Raw genomic sequence first — 19,545 nt, 5'->3', positions numbered from 1 at the left:
AATAGGCGAAAATTGGTTAGTGATTATATTTTGGAAATAGTTTTTACATAATTTAAAGATAGCTGCAATATGTAAGTGTAAGCTGTATGATCATATGTCTCTTTTGAATTATTATAAATTTAATCATTTATTTCTGTGGTTGTTTTTATTAGATGAAACTTAAATGCTTAAATACTTATTTTTTTAAAAAAAACTCATTTGGCTGCATGAGGGACAAACATTAAAATGTAATTTCAATAAACATAAATTCCAGCAAGCTACATAACAAAAAATAACAAAATGCTTCAACAAATTTCATTTACATGGTTATGATAATGTTGTTGTCAAATATTGATCAACCATCTAAGGGTCAAAAAAATTAAAAAAAAACCCAAAGTTTCAGTTATTGTGCAACTGTTTTTTTAGAAATGTTTGTAGTGAGCAGGGTTACCAGGTGAAAAATCTGGCAAAGTATCGATCAAAAATCTGGAAAAATCAGGCAGACGAAAATCTAACCATTCTCAATGGTGAAGGAGAGGGGAGGATATGTATGAATTCAATTTTTTTTAGAATTGAGGTTGTCAATTGATTTTATGACCTCAAAAATGTTTAAAAAACTCATTCTATTTTTGATTTATTTCCAATTAAATTCTTTTATTTTAATCAAAAAGTTGTTCAAAATAGGCATGAAGTGAAAAATATGGCTGAGATGTATGAATCTTTATTCTGGCATATTCTTGAAAAATAGTGAGAGGCAAAAACATCAAATTAAATTTGTATTGACCTAGCTCGGTGACATTTTTATCCGTGAAAGCTCACAAAAAAATCTTAAATTTTAAAATATATATTGGAAGATATTTCATATTCAAAATTTCGAGATAAAAAAGAAAATCATTTTTTTTTTTCAAATAAGATCATTGCAACCTCTGAAATTAACTTTTAAAATTAAAAATATCAGAAAAAATACTCGAGTTTGTTTCTTCATCTGATTTCTTGTGACTTGCCAAAATTGAAATTTTCTGGGTCAACTTGGCTGAGCTATTGACTAAAATTTTTCACCTCATTTGAAAAACGGTTATTATCTACTTTTGTAAAAATCAAGATTTCAGCCCCACTTAGCACTTTGCTTAAAAAATGATTTTTCTTTTTTTTTGTCCAAATTTTCAATATTTTCCAAAAATCTTTTTTTTTCATAAATTTATATCTCCTTAATAAGACTTCGCATCTTTACGCTTTTTGGCTCAAAAGATGTATTTTTGTACCCTTAATCAAATTATAAAAAATGGATATTTTAGGAATTCAACCTTTAGTAATACGTAACAAATAGAAAACAGTTTTTTTTTTTTCGTGTACAGTTCAGACTCGATTATCCGAAGACCATGGGAAAAGTTTACTTCGGATAATCGAATCACAAAAAAAATGCTGCTGTGTTATTTTTCATTGTCGAGCTTAAGTATTAAAAAATAAAATTTAAAATCGCGAAAAAATGCGTGAAATTTCAAATAACTCAAGGTGTTAGAAAGACATTTATAGAGTCGGGAAGAAAGCAGAAATTTAAAAGGCATGCAGAAATACAAAAAATAACAGAGCAATTCTATACGAAATCGGTCTTTTTTCTTCAATTTTAATTTTTGTATTTTTTAATCCGACTGAAACTTTTTTGGTGCCTTCGGTATGCCCAAAGAAGCCATTTTGCATCATTAGTTTGTCCATATAATTTTCCATACAAATTTGGCAGATGTCCATACAAAAATGATGTATGAAAATTCAAAAATCTGTATCTTTTGAAGGAATTTTTTGATCGATTTGGTGTCTTGGGCAAAGTTGTAGGTATGGATATGGACTACACTGGAAAAAAATAATACACGGTAAAAAAAAATTTGGTGATTTTTTTATTTAACTTTTTATTACATAATCTTGATTTACAAAAAAACACTATTTTTAATTTTTTTATTTTTTGATATGTTTTAGAGGACATAAAATTCCAACTTTTCAGAAATTTCCAGGTTGTGCAAAAAATCATTGACCGAGTTATGAATTTTTTAATCATTACTGATTTTTTCAAAAAATCCAAATTTTGGTCGTAAAAATTTTTTAACTTCATTTTTCGATGTAAAATCAAATTTGCATGAGCATGAGCATGAGCATGAGAGACCACCCATGGTTGTCCTTCTCCGTTGCTGAACAGGACCATAATATCCCATCAGCACAACCGGTCACACGCTTCAACGATCAAATGATGTTTCCCTTATCAACAGCATGCATGAATGCGCTGAAAAGATAAAACATCACGATCATCAAAACTAGAGCCGGTGCGAATAGGAAACAGTCGTTGGCCACCAACGGCGCCCGCCATGTCAGTTTGTAGATCTCGAGGGAATGGGACGGGAATGTTAGTTAGCACAGGCTGCTACCAAGGGTGGGTTCTATACGATATCCACACCCCGCGTGTGCCGGAAAACTACTTCTACTTGGGATTTTGTTAGTGGGTAAGGGTAATGGCCAGGATTCAACATAGAGGATGATGATGCGACCCAATAATCAATAAATTTTGTTTAATGGTGTGATGTATTATGCATTCTCAAGGCAAACAGTCGGAGTATGCGGATGAGACTATTCCCGGTTATTTGGTGTTGAGTTTAGCATAAATGATTTAATCTTAGACAGCCGGCTGTGGAAAGATAAAACCAACTAAAATGCGAAAACGCGAAACCGCCCGGATCGAAATACACGCACAATCGGGGGGACAACAAAGACGGAAACGGCAACGAAAATCCTGCGTGATGACCGCGACGCACACCGTTCAAATTCTCCAACTCAACTGTCAAACATCCCGAAACCGCCCGGATCGAAATCCACACACAATCGGGGGGACAACAAAGACGGAAACGGCAACGAAAATCCTGCGCGAGGACCGCGACGCACACCGTTCAAATTCTCCAACTCAACTGTCAAACATCCCGAAACCGCCCGGATCGAAATACACACAATCGGGGGACAACAAAGACGGAAACGGCAACGAAAATCCTGCCCGAGGACCGCGACGCACACCGTTCAAATTCTCCAACTCAACTGTCAAACATCCCGAAACCGCCCGGATCGAAATACACACACAATCGGGGGGACAACAAAGACGGAAACGGCAACGAAAATCCTGCGCGAGGACCGCGACGCACACCGTTCAAATTCTCCAACTCAACTGTCAAACATCCCGAAACCGCCCGGATCGAAACACACACACAATCGGGGGGACAACAAAGACGGAAACGGCAACGAAAATCCTGCGCGAGAACCGCGACGCACACCGTTCAAATTCTCCAACGCAACTGTCAAACATCCCGAAACCGCCCGGATCGAAATACACACACAATCGGGGGGACAACAAAGACGGAAATGGCAACGAAAATCCTGCGCGAGGACCGCGACGCACACCGTTCAAATTCTCCAACGCAACTGTCAAACATCCCGAAACCGCCCGGATCGAAATACACACACAATCGGGGGGACAACAAAGACGGAAATGGCAACGAAAATCCTGCCCGAGGACCGCGACGCACACCGTTCAAATTCTCCAACTCAACTGTCAAACATCCCGAAACCGCCCGGATCGAAACACACACACAATCGGGGGGACAACAAAGACGGAAATGGCAACGAAAATCCTGCGCGAGGACCGCGACGCACACCGTTCAAATTCTCCAACGCAACTGTCAAACATCCCGAAACCGCCCGGATCGAAATACACACACAATCGGGGGGACAACAAAGACGGAAATGGCAACGAAAATCCTGCGCGAGGACCGCGACGCACACCGTTCAAATTCTCCAACTCAACTGTCAAACATCCCGAAACCGCCCGGATCGAAATACACACACAATCGGGGGGACAACAAAGACGGAAACGGCAACGAAAATCCTGCGCGAGGACCGCGACGCACACCGTTCAAATTCTCCAACTCAACTGTCAAACATCCCGAAACCGCCCGGATCGAAACACACACACAATCGGGGGGACAACAAAGACGGAAACGGCAACGAAAATCCTGCGCGAGAACCGCGACGCACACCGTTCAAATTCTCCAACGCAACTGTCAAACATCCCGAAACCGCCCGGATCGAAATACACACACAATCGGGGGGACAACAAAGACGGAAACGGCAACGAAAATCCTGCCCGAGGACCGCGACGCACACCGTTCAAATTCTCCAACTCAACTGTCAAACATCCCGAAACCGCCCGGATCGAAATACACACACAATCGGGGGGACAACAAAGACGGAAACGGCAACGAAAATCCTGCGCGAGGACCGCGACGCACACCGTTCAAATTCTCCAACTCAACTCTTTTCGATGTAAAATCAAATTTGCAATCAAAAAGTACTGTACTGAAATTTTGATAAAGTGCACCGTTTTCAAGTTATAGCCATATTTAAGTGACTTTTTTGAAAAAAGTCGCAGTTTTTCCAAACATTAAATATTACGCCCTTTTGATATATTAGTCTTGATTTGAAAATTTTGAAAATATTTTTTTCGAAAAGATCGGAATTTCACGAATGTTTTATATTTTAACATTGTAAATCGGACCATTAGTTGCTGAGATATCGACATTAGAAAATGGTGGGTTGTTTGGGTGAGACTTAGAAAACATCAATTTTCCTGTTTTTAAACTTTTGCATGACAATTTCTCAGCAACTAAGGGTCGTATCAACAAAGTCCGAAAAAGCAAAATATAGAGAATTTTCTCAGCTTTTCAAAAATATTTTTTTTCAAAACTGGGCAAACATGTGCACTAATTTTAAAAAATGAAAAACTGCGACTTTTTTCAAAAAAGTCACTTAAATATGGCTATAACTTGAAAACGGTGCACTTTATCAAAATTTCAGTAGAGTACTTTTTGATTGCAAATTTGATTTTACATCGAAAAATGAAGTTAAAAAAATTTTACGACCAAAATTTGGATTTTTTGAAAAAAATCAGTATTGATTAAAAAATTCATAACTCGGTCAATGATTTCACAGCGTAACAAAATATTTTTTTTATTTTTTGGCAGCACGAAAAAAAATGCTCCTCTAGGGATCGGCTTCCCGAACAAAATGCAACCTGGTGCATATTTTTATTGTTATCCTAACTCGAGATATTCAATGCAGAAGTTTTGCATATGAATCACCCCCCGTCGGAAAATATTTTTTATTTTGTTTTCTCTGTAACTTTTGATCAATTAGGTCTTTTTGGACGCTTCCGGTGTCATTCGACGGTAAATTGTTAGAAAAACTCAAGATTTGGTCCCATTGGCCGGTTCCCGTAACCGGTTCCGGAGGAAATCCGGAATATTGGCCAAAACTGTGCAAAAACTTCAAAATTTTGAAGTTTTTTGCTCTTAATGCGAAGTGAACGCACTATAGCATGAAACAATCCATACAAACTAAAAAAATGTTGGTCCCAGCATGTTTGAAGGTGTTTAATTGAAAAGGTGGCCATTGAGAACCGGTTCCGGTGAATCCGGATCCGGAAACTCCGGAAAAAATTAAGCAATATTTTCACAATTCCAATGTGTCAGACAGATATAAATAAAAGTGTTGTTGAAGCATTCTTTGCTACTTCATATTCATATTACCACAAAAACATGGCCAAGTGGCCAACGGGAACCTGCTCTGAATGTTCCGGATCAGGGAACCTGTGGAAATTATATATTTTTATTAATGTTATGAAGCAGTTTTTATTAAGACATTTTCAATGTATCTGAAAAAATCTGAATTGATTCAAAATCAAAATCAGAAATGTGGCCAAGTGGCCAACGGGAACCCGTTCTGAATATTCCGGATCAGGGAACCAGTGGTCACTTGAAATGTGTATTAATTTAAAATAGCATAATTTAATTAGGAAATTTTCTAGTTTTCTACAAAAATCAGAATTAATTAAAATCAGAATCAGAAATATGCCCAGGTAACCAACAGGAACCCGTTTTAAATGTTCTGGATTAGGGAACCAGTGAACATTTGTGGTTTTTATCAAGTTTTCAAAAAACATATTTAGATTAATGAAATTTAAAAATTCCTGTAAAAATTAGGAACATATTCGATATCAGAATTAGAAATATTGCCAAGTGGCCTACGGGAACTCGTTCTGAATGTTTCGGGTCATGTTACCAGAGGAAATTTGAATTTTTAATTAATTTTAAAAATGCATATTTTAATTAATGAAATTTTTAAATCCCTGGAAAATCTGAATGTATTTAGAATAAGAAATAAAAATGATGCCAAGTGGCCGACTGTTCCGGATCAGCGAGCCAGTGGTCACTTGGCATATTTTAATTTAGAAATTTTCTAGATTTCTAGAAAAATCTGAATTTATTTGAAATCAGAATTGAAGTGGCCAACGAGAATCTGTTCTGACTGATCTGGATCAGGGAACCAGAAATCACATAAAAAGTTTATTAATTAAATAAAAAAACATTTTTTTAATTAACAATATTTCTAGATTTCTAGAAAAATCTAAATTTATTTTAAATCATACTTAAAAATTTTGCCAAGTGGCCAACGTGAACCTGTTCTGACTGGTCACAATTTTTATTAATTTAAAAAATATATATTTATTTTACTGATTTGTTTTAAAGTTTTGGAAAAAATCACAGTTTATTTAAAATCAGATTTAGTAATATTGCCAAGTGGCCAACGGAAACCCATTCTGAATGTTCCGGTTCAGGGAACCAGTGGTTACTTGAAATGTTTATTAATTAAAAAAAGCATATTTTAATAAGGAAATTTTCTAGTTTTCTAGAAAAATCTGAATTTATTCAAAATCAGAATCAGAAATGTGGCCAGGTGACCAACAGGAACCCGCTTTAAATAATCCGGATTAGAGAACCAGTGAACATTTGAAATTTTTATCATGTTTTCAAAAACATATTTTGATTAATGAAATTTTAAAATTCCTGTAAAAATTAGAATATATTTAAAATTAGAAATCAAAATGTTGCCAAGTGGCCAACTGTTCCGGATCAGGGAACCAGTGTTCACTTGACTTTTTGTTTTGTTTATTTTATAAAGCATATTTCAGTAATGAAATTTTCTAGATTTCTTGGAAAATCTAAATTTATTTGAAATCAGAATTGAAAATGTTGTCAAGTGGCCAACGAGAACCTATTCTGACTAGTCACAATTTTTATTATTTTAAAAAAAATATATTTATTTTACTGATTTTTTTAAAAATTTTGGAAAAAATCACAATTTATTTGAAAACAGAATTAGAAATGTTTCCAAGTGGCCAATGGAAACCCATTTTGAATGTTCCGGATCAGGGAACCAGTAGTCACTTGAAATGTTTATTGATTTAAAAAAAAGCATAATTTAATTAGGAAATTTTCTAGTTTTCTAGAAATAGCAGAATTAATTCAAAATTAGAATCAGAAATGTGGCCAGGTGACTAACAAAAACCCGTATAAAATGTTCTGGATTAGGGAACCAGTGAATATTTGAAATTTTTATCATGTTTTCAAAAACATATTTTGATAAATGAAATTTTAAAATTCCTGTAAAAATTCAGAATTTACTTGAAATCAGAATTAGATGTTGCCAAGTGGCCAACGGGAATCCGTTCTGACTGTTCCGGATCAAGAAACCAGTGGACATGCAGGGTTGTTACGGGAAAGTCGAAAGAAAATCCGCGCCAAATCCGCGCTGACCGAAACCTCAATCCGTGCGAAATTCACGCCATATAAAAAAATCGCGACAAACATTCAAGAAACATTATTTCCAAACAAAAAACTAATACAGAAAGTATTTGATAAAAAAAAACTCGTTTTATGTTTGAAGGAATGATAGCAAAAAATCCTTTTAAAAAATACCTAAAGAGACGTCAAGAAAAGTGTCACCAAAAATTTTTTTTTGCGAATCAGAGGGACACTACAATAATTTTGACGAATATAAACGAAATAGAAAATTATAAACCAATATAAACAAAATTTAAAAATCTAATAAATGAAATTTAACTTTAAAAATATAAGCTCAAAAAACCAAAATCTAAAATTTGAATATGATTGAATTTTAGATTTCGAAATTCTAAAAATTCAAAATCTATGAATTTTAATACAGATTGTTTTCCATATTCCACACTTAATTTCGAATAATTCCGAAACAAATTTCATTTCCAATATTTGAAATATTTTCTTCCAAAAATTAAAGATTTTAAGAATTTAAGAATTTAAGAATTTAAGAATTTAGAATTTAAGAATTTAAGAATTTAAGAATTTAAGAATTTAAGAATTTAAGAATTTAAGAATTTAAGAATTTAAGAATTTAAGAATTTAAGAATTTAAGAATTTAAGAATTTAAGAATTTAAGAATTTAAGAATTTAAGAATTTAAGAATTTAAGAATTTAAGAATTTAAGAATTTAAGAATTTAAGAATTTAAGAATTTAAGAATTTAAGAATTTAAGAATTTAAGAATTTAAGAATTTAAGAATTTAAGAATTTAAGAATTTAAGAATTTAAGAATTTAAGAATTTAAGAATTTAAGAATTTAAGAATTTAAGAATTTAAGAATTTAAGAATTTAAGAATTTAAGAATTTAAGAATTTAAGAATTTAAGAATTTAAGAATTTAAGAATTTAAGAATTTAAGAATTTAAGAATTTAAGAATTTAAGAATTTAAGAACTTAAGAATTTAAGAATTTAAGAATTTAAGAATCTAAGAATTCCAAGAATTTAAGAATTTAAGAATTTAAGAATTTAAGAATTAAGAATTTAAGAATTTAAGAACCTAAGAACTTAAGAATTTAAGAATTTAAATCCCAAGAATCTAAGAATTTAAGAATTTAAGAATTTAAGAATTAAGAACTTAAGAATTTAAGAACTTAAGAATTTAAGAATTTAACCAAGAATCCAAGAACTCAAGAACCTAAGAACTTAAGAATTTAAGAACTCAAGAATCTTAAGAATTTAAGAATTTAAGAACTTAAGAATTTAAGAATTTAAGAATCCCAAGAACTCAAGAACTTAAGAACTCTAAGAACTCAAGAATTCAAGAACCTTAAGAACTAAGAACTTAAGAACCTAAGAATTTAAATCCAAGAACTCAAGAACCTAAGATTTAAGAATTTAAGAATTTAAGAACTTAAGAATTTAAGAATTTAAGAATTTAAGAATTTAAGAATTTAAGAATCCCAAGAATTTAAGAATTTAAGAATTTAAGAATCCCAAGAATTTAAGAACTCCAATAAGAATCCCAAGAATTTAAGAATTTAAGAACTCAAGAACCTTAAGAACTTAAGAATCCAAGAATCCCAAGAATTTAAGAATTTAAGAATTTAAGAATTTAAGAATTTAAGAATTTAAGAATTTAAGAACTCAAGAACTTAAGAATCCAAGAATTTAACTCAAGAATTTAACCTAAGAACTTAAGAATTTAAGAACTTAAGAATTCAAGAATCTAAGAATTCAAGAATTTAAGAATTTAAGAATTTAAGAATCAAGAATTTAAGAATTTAAATTTAAGAATTTAAGAATTTAAATCCAAGAACTTAAGAACCTAAGAATTTAAGAATCTAAAGAACTTAAGAATCCCAAGAATTTAAGAATTCAAGAATTTAAGAACTTAAAGAATTAAGAACTCAAGAACTTTAAGAACTCAAGAACTTTAAGAATCCAAGAATCCCAAGAATTTAAGAATCCAAGAACTCAAGAATCCAAGAATTTAAGAATTTAAGAACCTAAGAATCCAAGAATCCAAGAACTTAAGAACTTAAGAACTTTAAGAACTCCAAGAACTCAAGAATTTAAGAATTTAAGAATTTAAGAATCAAATTAAGAACTCAAGAATTTAAGAATTTAAGAATCCTAAGAACCTAAGAAACCTGAATTAAGAATTTAAGAATTTAAGAATTTAAGAATTCAAGAACTCAAGAACCTAAGAACCTTAAGAACTTAAGAACTAAGAACTTAAGAACTTAAGAATCCCAAGAACTTAAGAACCTAAGAACTTAAGAATCCAAGAATCCTAAGAATTTAAGAACTTAAGAATTTAAGAATCCAAGAACTTAAGAACCTAAGAACTTTAAGAACCTAAGAACTCAAGAATCCCAAGAATCCAAGAATTTAAGAATCCAAGAATCCCAAGAATCAAGAACTCAAGAACTCCAAGAACTCAAGAACTCAAGAACTCCAAGAATTTAAGAATCCAAGAATTTAAGAACTTAAGAATTTAAGAACCTAAGAATTAAGAACTTAAGAAAGAACTCAAGAATTTAAGAACTTAAGAATCCCAAGAATTTAAGAATTTAAGAATTAAGAATCCAAGAATCCAAGAATCCAAGAATTTAAGAATCCCAAGAACTTAAGAATTTAAGAATTAAGAATTTAAGAATTTAAGAATTTAAGAATTTAAGAATTTAAGAATTTAAGAATTTAAGAACTTAAGAATCAAGAATTTAAGAATTTAAGAATTTAAGAATTTAAGAATTTAAGAATTTAAGAATTAAGAATCCCAAGAATTAAGAATTTAAGAATTTAAGAATTTAAGAATTTAAGAATCTAAGAATTTAAGAATTAAGAACTTAAGAATTTAGAATTTAAGAATTTAAGAATTTAAGAATTTAAGAATTTAAGAATTTAAGAATTTAAGAACTAAGAACTTAAGAACTTAAGAATTTAACTTAAGAATTTAAGAATTTAAGAATTTAAGAATTTAAGAATCTAAGAATTTAAGAATTTAAGAATTTAAGAATTTAAGAATTTAAGAATTTAAGAATTTAAGAATTTAAGAATTTAAGAATTTAAGAATTTAAGAATTTAAGAATTTAAGAATTTAAGAATTTAAGAATTTAAGAATTTAAGAATTTAAGAATTTAAGAAATTAAGAATTTAAGAATTTAACAATTTAAGAATTCAAGAATTTAAGATTTTTTTTTGCGAATTTTGAGATTTTTGTTTTTTTTGTTTGCAAAATTGTTTTAAATTTTATATTTTTTAGTTTTCAAATATTGTTTTTTTAATTTTTGATTTTTTTTTGACAAAGAACTTTGTCTTAGGGCTCTATACAAGGGTAGCAATCCAGATTTTTCGCGAAGCGAAATGTAACGCGTAGAAGCAAATTTTCGAAAAAAGTGCAAGATTTCAAACGATTGTATCTTTCTTCCCTCTCGACCAATTTGAACGTTTTACCCACCAAACGAAAGGGGAAGACTTACTTAATGATCTTAAAACATGTTTATTACAGTACTTATTTATTTAAGTACTTAAAAGTTAACATAAAACTACTAAAGAATAGCGAACGCTGATTGGTCAAGCGCAACCTTTCCCGAACACATTAATCAGATTCAAGTATCTAGCACTTAGCAAATTTTGCCTTGCCTCCTCCTTCCGTGGAACTGTCACGCGAGAATGTAGCACCATGGTTGCAACATGCCGTGCGATACTATTTAAGTTAGCACTTAGCCTCAGACAAATTCAGTGCCTACCGAGGTTTCATCCGAAGCGGACCTCGCGTTGGTTGTTTAAATGCTCACACATACATAATTTTCGGATCGACGCCAACAAAACTCGGCTCGGTCCCTGAAAAGTCATTCTATTGCTGGACGTCGACGAGAACACATCAGAAGCAGATGGCCTGGTGGCCCGGTAGCAGACGGCCTGGAGGTCTGGGAGCAGATGGCTTGGAGGCAAGGACCAGCTAAGACATGGTAGTCGCGGAGTCGATCATTGGAACTGGCCACCACCTGGACTCGAGGCCGGAGGCCCCAGATGTTCCGATGGGGGACATTTTCCAGACCGTAAGAGTTGGGGCAATATGGGTATCAAACTTTATGGTTTTGCTACTGGACATGAAATTTGACATTTCGGCAGTAGTGGCCACAATCCGAGTGGCCGGAAGCCCCGCGGATGTTCCGATGGGGGGACATTTGTCGGACCGTAAGAGTTGGGGCAATATGGGTATCAAACTTTATGGTTTTTGATACTGGACATGAAATTTGCCATTTCGGCAGTAGTGGCCATAAACCGGACTGGCCGGAGGCCCCGGGGATGTTCCGATGGGGGGACATTTGCCGAACCATCAGAGTAGGGGCAATATGGGTATCAAACATGGTATTTGATACTGGATATGAAATTTGACATTTCGGCAGTAGTGGCCACAATCCGGAGGAATGGAGGCCCTCGGATGTTCCGATGGGGGACATTTCGGACCGTAAGAGTTGGGGCAATATGGGTGTCAAACTTTATGGTTTTTGATACTGGATATGAAATTTGACATTTCGGCAGTAGTGGTCACAATCTGGAGTGGCCGGAGGCCCCGGGATGTTCCGATGGGGGACATTTGCCGAACCATAAGAGTAGGAGCAATATGGGTGTCAAACTTTATGGTTTTGATACTGGATATGAAATTTGACATTTCGGCAGTAGTGCCCACAATCCGGAGGCCGGAGGCCCCGCGGATGTTCCGATGGGGGACATTTGCCGGACTATAAGAGTTGGGGTAATATGGGTATCAAACCTTATGGTTTTGATACTGGACATGAAATTTGACATTTCGGCAGTAGTGGCCACAATCCGGAGTGGCCGGAGGCCCCGAGGATGTTCTGATGGGAGGACATATGCCGAACCATAAGAGTAGGGGCAATATGGGTATCAAACTTTATGGTTTTGATACTGAATATGTAATTTGCCATTTCGGCAGTAGTGGCCATAAACCGGAGTGGCGGAGGCCCGGGGATGTTCCGATGGGGGGATTTGCCGAACCATCAGAGTAGGGCAATATGGGTATCAAACATTATGGTTTTTGATACTGATATGAAATTTGACATTTCGGCAGTAGTGCCCACAATGCGGAGTGGCCGGAGGCCCGCGGATGTTCCGATTGGGGACATTTTCCAGACCGTAAGAGTTGGGGCAATATGGGTATCAAACTATATGGTTTTTGATACTGAATGTGAAATTTGACATTTCGGCAGTAGTGGTCACAATCCGGAGTGGCCGGAGGCCCCGGGGATGTTCCGATGGGGGGACATTTGGCGGACTATAAGAGTTGGGGTAAGATGGGTATCAAACATTATGGTTTTGATACTGACATGAAATTTGACATTTCGGCAGTAGTGGCCACAACGGAGTGCCGGAGCCCGGGATGTTCCGATGGGGGACATTTTCCGGACCGTAAGAGTTGGGGCAATATGGGTATCAAACTTTATGGTTTTTGATACTGGACATGAAATTTGACATTTCGGCAGTAGTGGCCACAATCCGAGTACGGAGGCCCTGGGGATGTTCCGATGGGGGACATTTGCCGGACCGTATGGGTATGGGTATCAAACTTTATGGTTTTTGATATTGGACATGAAATTTGACATTTCGGCAGTAGTGGCCACAATCCGGAGTGGCCGGAGGCCCGGGGATGTTCCGATGGGAGGACATATGCCGAACCATAAGAGAGGCAATATGGGTATCAAACTTTATGGTTTTTGATACTGGATATGAAATTTGACATTTCGGCAGTAGTGGCCACAATCCGGAGTCCGGAGGCCCCGAGGATGTTCTGATGGGAGGACATATGCCGAACCATAAGAGTAGGGGCAATATGGGTATCAAACTTTATGGTTTTTGATACTGAATATGTAATTTGCCATTTCGGCAGTAGTGGCCATAAACCGGAGTGGCCGGAGGCCCCGGGATGTTCCGATGGGGGACATTTGCCGAACCATCAGAGAGGGGCAATATGGGTATCAAACATTATGGTTTTTGATACTGGATATGAAATTTGACATTTCGGCAGTAGTGCCCACAATCCGAGTGGCCGGAGGCCCCGCGGATGTTCCGATTGGGGACATTTTCCAGACCGTAAGAGTTGGGCAATATGGGTATCAAACTATATGGTTTTGATACTGAATGTGAAATTTGACATTTCGGCAGTAGTGGTCACAATCCGGAGTCCGGAGGCCCGGGGATGTTCCGATGGGGGACATTTGGTGGACTATAAGAGTTGGGGTAATATGGGTATCAAACATTATGGTTTTGATACTGGACATGAAATTTGACATTTCGGCAGTAGTGGCCACAACCGAGTGCCGGAGGCCCGGGATGTTCCGATGGGGGACATTTTCCGGACCGTAAGAGTTGGGGCAATATGGGTATCAAACTTTATGGTTTTTGATACTGGACATGAAATTTGACATTTCGGCAGTAGTGGCCACAATCCGGAGTGGCCGGAGGCCCGGATGTTCCGATGGGAGGACATATGCCGAACCATAAGAGTAGGGGCAATATGGGTATCAAACTTTATGGTTTTTGATACTGGATATGAAATTTGACATTTCGGCAGTAGTGGCCACAATCCGAGTGGCGGAGGCCCTCGGATGTTCCGATGGGGGACATTTGCCGAACCATAAGAGTAGAGGCAATATGGGTATCAAACTTTATGGTTTTGATACTGGATATAAAATTTGACATTTCGGCAGTAGTGGCCACAATCAGGAGTGGCCGGAGGCCCGGGATGTTCCGAGGGGCGGGGACATTTGCCGAACCTAAAAGTAGGGCAATATGGGTATCAAACTTTATGATTTTTGATACTGGATATGAAATTTGACATTTCAGCAGCAGTGGCCACAAACCGAAGTGGCCGGAGGCCCGGGATGTTCCGATGGGAGGACATTTGCCGAACCATAAGAGTTGAGGCAATATGGGTATCAATCTTTATGATTTTGATACTAGATATGAAATTTGACATTTCAGCAGAAGTGGCCACAATCCGAAGTGGCCGGAGGCCACGGTGATTTTCCGATGGGGGGACATTTGCCGAACCATAAGAGTAGGGGCAAAATGGGTATCAATTTTTATGGTAATTATGAATCTAGTGAATCTTGGGAAATTTGGACCAGACAATGTAATCGAAAATTTCAACAACCATCTTGCAAAGTTCTTTGTCATACTGGTCATGTGTAACATAACCACCTGCACCTTTTTAAATTTGAATTTTTCTATAAATTTTGAATTTTTGATTTTTAAGTTTTTTGGAGATTTTTAAAATTCTGAATTTAGAAATTTTGGATTATTTTAATTACGATTTTGGAAATAATCTGAATTTTAATAATATGAATGAAATAATCTGAATTTTAAAAAATTGTTTAGAAAAACTATTAAAATATAAAAAAAAGTTTCGAATTGATGAAATTTGAATTTTGAATAATGAAGCATTAATTTTTGAATGTTCTGATCTTTTTATTTTTCGCAAAAATGTTTAAATTTTGAAAAAACATTACTCAAAACTCAAAAGAAATTACATATTCAGAGGCGGACATATTAAGAAATGAGTTAAGTGTAGTAATAATTTTATTTGAGAAATTCTCAACCATACATTTAAAAAATAATCTCTACATAATCTTCATCTAAATTTTTCGACGGTTCGTATTAAGAAAATACAAACATTTTCAGAAAAAAAATCTATTAATGAGAAATTTTCATTGCAATCAATGGAAAAAAAAACAAATTCGCGTAATTCTTGAAAATATTTTTCTTAATAACTTGAAAGTAATTCTTTATATTAAATTAATAAACATTGTGACCAGTCAGAACAGGATCTTGTTGGCTACTTGGCAACATTTTTAATTCTCATTTCGAAGATGTTCTGATATTTAACAGGAATTTTAAAATTTCATTAATCAAAATATGTTTTTTGAAAACTTGATAGTAATTTCAGATGTTCACTGGTTCCCTAATCCAGAAGATTTGAAACGGGTTCCTGTTGGTCACCTGGCCACATTTCTGATTCTGATTTCAAATAAATTGTGATTTTTTTCCAAAAATTAATAAAAAAAATCAGTAATTTTTTTTTAATTAATAAAAATTGTGACCAGTCAGAACAGGTTCTCGATGGCCACTTGACAACATTTATATTTCTAATTTTAAATAAATTCAGATTTTCCAGCAATTTAAATAAAAATAAAATATGCTTTATTAAAATTAATTAAAAAAATCAAATGTTTTGGGACTGGTTCCCTAATCCAGAACATTTAATACGGGTTTTTGTTAGTCACCTGGCCACATTTCTGATTCTAATTTTGAATTAATTCTGCTATTTCTAGAAAACTAGAAAATTTCCTAATTAAATTATGCTTTTTTTTAAATCAATAAACATTTCAAGTGACTACTGGTTCCCTGATCCGGAACATTCAAAATGGGTTTCCATTGGCCACTTGGAAACATTTCTAATTCTGTTTTCAAATAAATTGTGATTTTTTCCAAAATTTTTAAAAAAATCAGTAAAATAAATATATTTTTTTTAAAATAATAAAAATTGTGACTAGTCAGAATAGGTTCTCGTTGGCCACTTGACAACATTTTCAATTCTGATTTCAAATAAATTTAGATTTTCCAAGAAATCTAGAAAATTTCATAATTGAAATATGCTTTATAAAATAAACAAAACAAAAGTCAAGTGAACACTGGTTCCCTGATCCGGAACAGTTGGCCACTTGGCAACATTTTTATTTCTAATTTTAAATATATTCTTAATTTTTACAGGAATTTTAAAATTTCATTAATCAAAATATGTTTTTGAAAACATGATAAAATTTCAAATGTTCACTGGTTCTCTAATCCGGATTATTTAAAGCGGGTTCCTGTTGGTCACCTGGCCACATTTCTGATTCTGATTTTGAATAAATTCAGATTTTTCTAGAAAACTAGAAAATTTCCTTATTAAAATATGCTTTTTTAATTAATAAACATTTCAAGTAACCACTGGTTCCCTGAACCGGAACATTCAGAATGGGTTTCGTTGGCCACTTGGCAATATTACTAAATCTGATTTTAAATAAACTGTGATTTTTCCAAAACTTTAAAACAAATCAGTAAAATAAATATATATTTTTTAAATTAATAAAAATTGTGACCAGTCAGAACAGGTTCACGTTGGCCACTTGGCAAAATTTTTAAGTATGATTTAAAATAAATTTAGATTTTTCTAGAAATCTAGAAATATTGTTAATTAAAAAAATGTTTTTTATTTAATTAATAAACTTTTTATGTGATTTCTGGTTCCCTGATCCAGATCAGTCAGAACAGATTCTCGTTGGCCACTTCAATTCTGATTTCAAATAAATTCAGATTTTTCTAGAAATCTAGAAAATTTCTAAATTAAAATATGCCAAGTGACCACTGGCTCGCTGATCCGGAACAGTCGGCCACTTGGCATCATTTTTATTTCTTATTCTAAATACATTCAGATTTTCCAGGGATTTAAAAATTTCATTAATTAAAATATGCATTTTTAAAATTAATTAAAAATTCAAATTTCCTCTGGTAACATGACCCGAAACATTCAGAACGAGTTCCCGTAGGCCACTTGGCAATATTTCTAATTCTGATATCGAATATGTTCCTAATTTTTACAGGAATTTTTAAATTTCATTAATCTAAATATGTTTTTTGAAAACTTGATAAAAACCACAAATGTTCACTGGTTCCCTAATCCAGAACATTTAAAACGGGTTCCTGTTGGTTACCTGGGCATATTTCTGATTCTGATTTTAATTAATTCTGATTTTTGTAGAAAACTAGAAAATTTCCTAATTAAATTATGCTATTTTAAATTAATACACATTTCAAGTGACCACTGGTTCCCTGATACGGAATATTCAGAACGGGTTCCCGTTGGCCACTTGGCCACATTTCTGATTTTGATTTTGAATCAATTCATATTTTTTCCAGATACATTGAAAATGTCTTAATAAAAACTGCTTCATAACATTAATAAAAAATATATAATTTCCACAGGTTCCCTGATCCGGAACATTCAGAGCAGGTTCCCGTTGGCCACTTGGCCATGTTTTTGTGGTAATATGAATATGAAGTAGCAAAGAATGCTTCAACAACACTTTTATTTATATTTCGGATTAATTCATATTTTTTCCCGAAACCTTGAAAATTTCTTAATAAAAAACTGCCTTTAAAATTAAAAAAAATGTCAAAAGTCCACTGGTTCCATGATCCGGAACATTCAGAACAGGTTACCGTTGGCCACTTGGCCACATTTCTGATTTTGATTTTGAATCAATTCAGATTTTTTCCAGATACATTGAAAATGTCTTAATAAAAACTGCTTCATAACATTAATAAAAAATATATAATTTCCACAGGTTCCCTGATCCGGAACATTCAGAGCAGGTTCCCGTTGGCCACTTGGCCATGTTTTTGTGGTAATATGAATATGAAGTAGCAAAGAATGAATGCTTCAACAACACTTCTCAATGGCCACCTTTTCAATTAAACACCTTCAAACATGGGGACCAACATTTTTTAGTTTGTATGGATTGTTTCATGGACTTCGCATTAAGAGCCGGTTTTTGCACAGTTTTGGCCGGATTTCTCCGGACCGGTTAAACCGGCCAATGGGACCAAATCTGAGTTTTTCTAACAATTTATCGTCGAATGACACCGGAAGCGTCCAAAAGACCTAATTGATCAAAAGTTACAGAGAAAACAAAATAAAAAATATTTTCCGACGGGGGGTGATTCATATGCAAAACTTCTGCATTGAATATCTCGAGTTAGGATAACAATAAAAATATGCACCAGGTTGCATTTTGTTCGGGAAGCCGATCCCTAGAGGAGCATTTTTTTTCGTGCTGCCAAAAAATAAAAAAAATATTTTGTTACGCTGTGTTTTTTGCACAACCTGGAAATTTCTGAAAAGTTGGCATTTTATGTCCTCTAAAACATATAAAAAAAAATAAATAAAAAAGGTGTAAATTTTGAAAATCGTAAATTTTGAATTTTCATACATCATTTTTGTATGGACATCTGCCAAATTTGTATGGAAAATTATATGGACAAACGAATGATGCAAAATGGCTTCTTTGGGCATACCGAAGGCACCAAAAAAGTTTCAGTCGGATTAAAAAATACAAAAAAAATCGAATGACCGAAATCCTAGAGAACTGCTCAACAGTAACAAAAAAGATGGTAATATTTATCAGGAAATTGTGACAGCATCTTTTCTGTCAACCCTACTATTTTTAGAACCTTTATTAGGACATTCTTTTGCTATTTCACTAGAAAAGTAGTACTTTTAAACAAAAAAACTGTTTTTCAAGACGATTATATTCCGAGCAGCAAAACACTGCCTCCAAATTGCCTGTTCCATAATTGTGGGATGTTATTGTTTTGATATTTTCACAAAAAAGTTATCAGACCATTCATGAAGCATAACTATGATTGAATTTCGTTGGTTTCAGTGCGTGAAGTCATAATTTTGTAAAAATTATGTACTCGTGGAGAGAATCAAAGTTTGTTTACATCCGTAAGAAAAAAGAGTTCCGAATTTGTGGATTTCAAGGGTCAAAGTTTTTCTTCAAAAACTTGATATAAAAGTTAAAATTTGCAGTTGTTTGACAAAGCATTCGGAAGATAACAAGAAAAGCTTTCAGATGAAGGTAAAAGTGAATCTTTAAGTTCAGTTATCGATTTGCTATGATTTTATGAACATTGGCCGATCTGTAAACTGTTCCGGATATGAGGGATGACTGTAATTTTACTGAAAAAAGAGGTAATATTCAAACAACCAAAATTTCAACCTTCCAAAATTG

The 19,545-nt window shown here is 34.0% G+C and overlaps 1 protein-coding gene across 5 annotated transcripts in view; it reads left to right on the top strand.

The window, feature by feature from the left end:
* Positions 1–19,545, top strand: part of LOC6052726 (exostosin-1) — a 402,218-nt gene that overhangs the window by 356,769 nt on the left and 25,904 nt on the right. The gene's annotated exons all lie outside the window — the stretch shown is intronic.

The sequence above is a fragment of the Culex quinquefasciatus genome, chromosome 2 (assembly GCF_015732765.1).
Source record: "Culex quinquefasciatus strain JHB chromosome 2, VPISU_Cqui_1.0_pri_paternal, whole genome shotgun sequence".
Lineage (NCBI taxonomy): Eukaryota > Metazoa > Arthropoda > Insecta > Diptera > Culicidae > Culex > Culex quinquefasciatus.
This window is presented reverse-complemented; position numbering and strand designations above follow the sequence as displayed.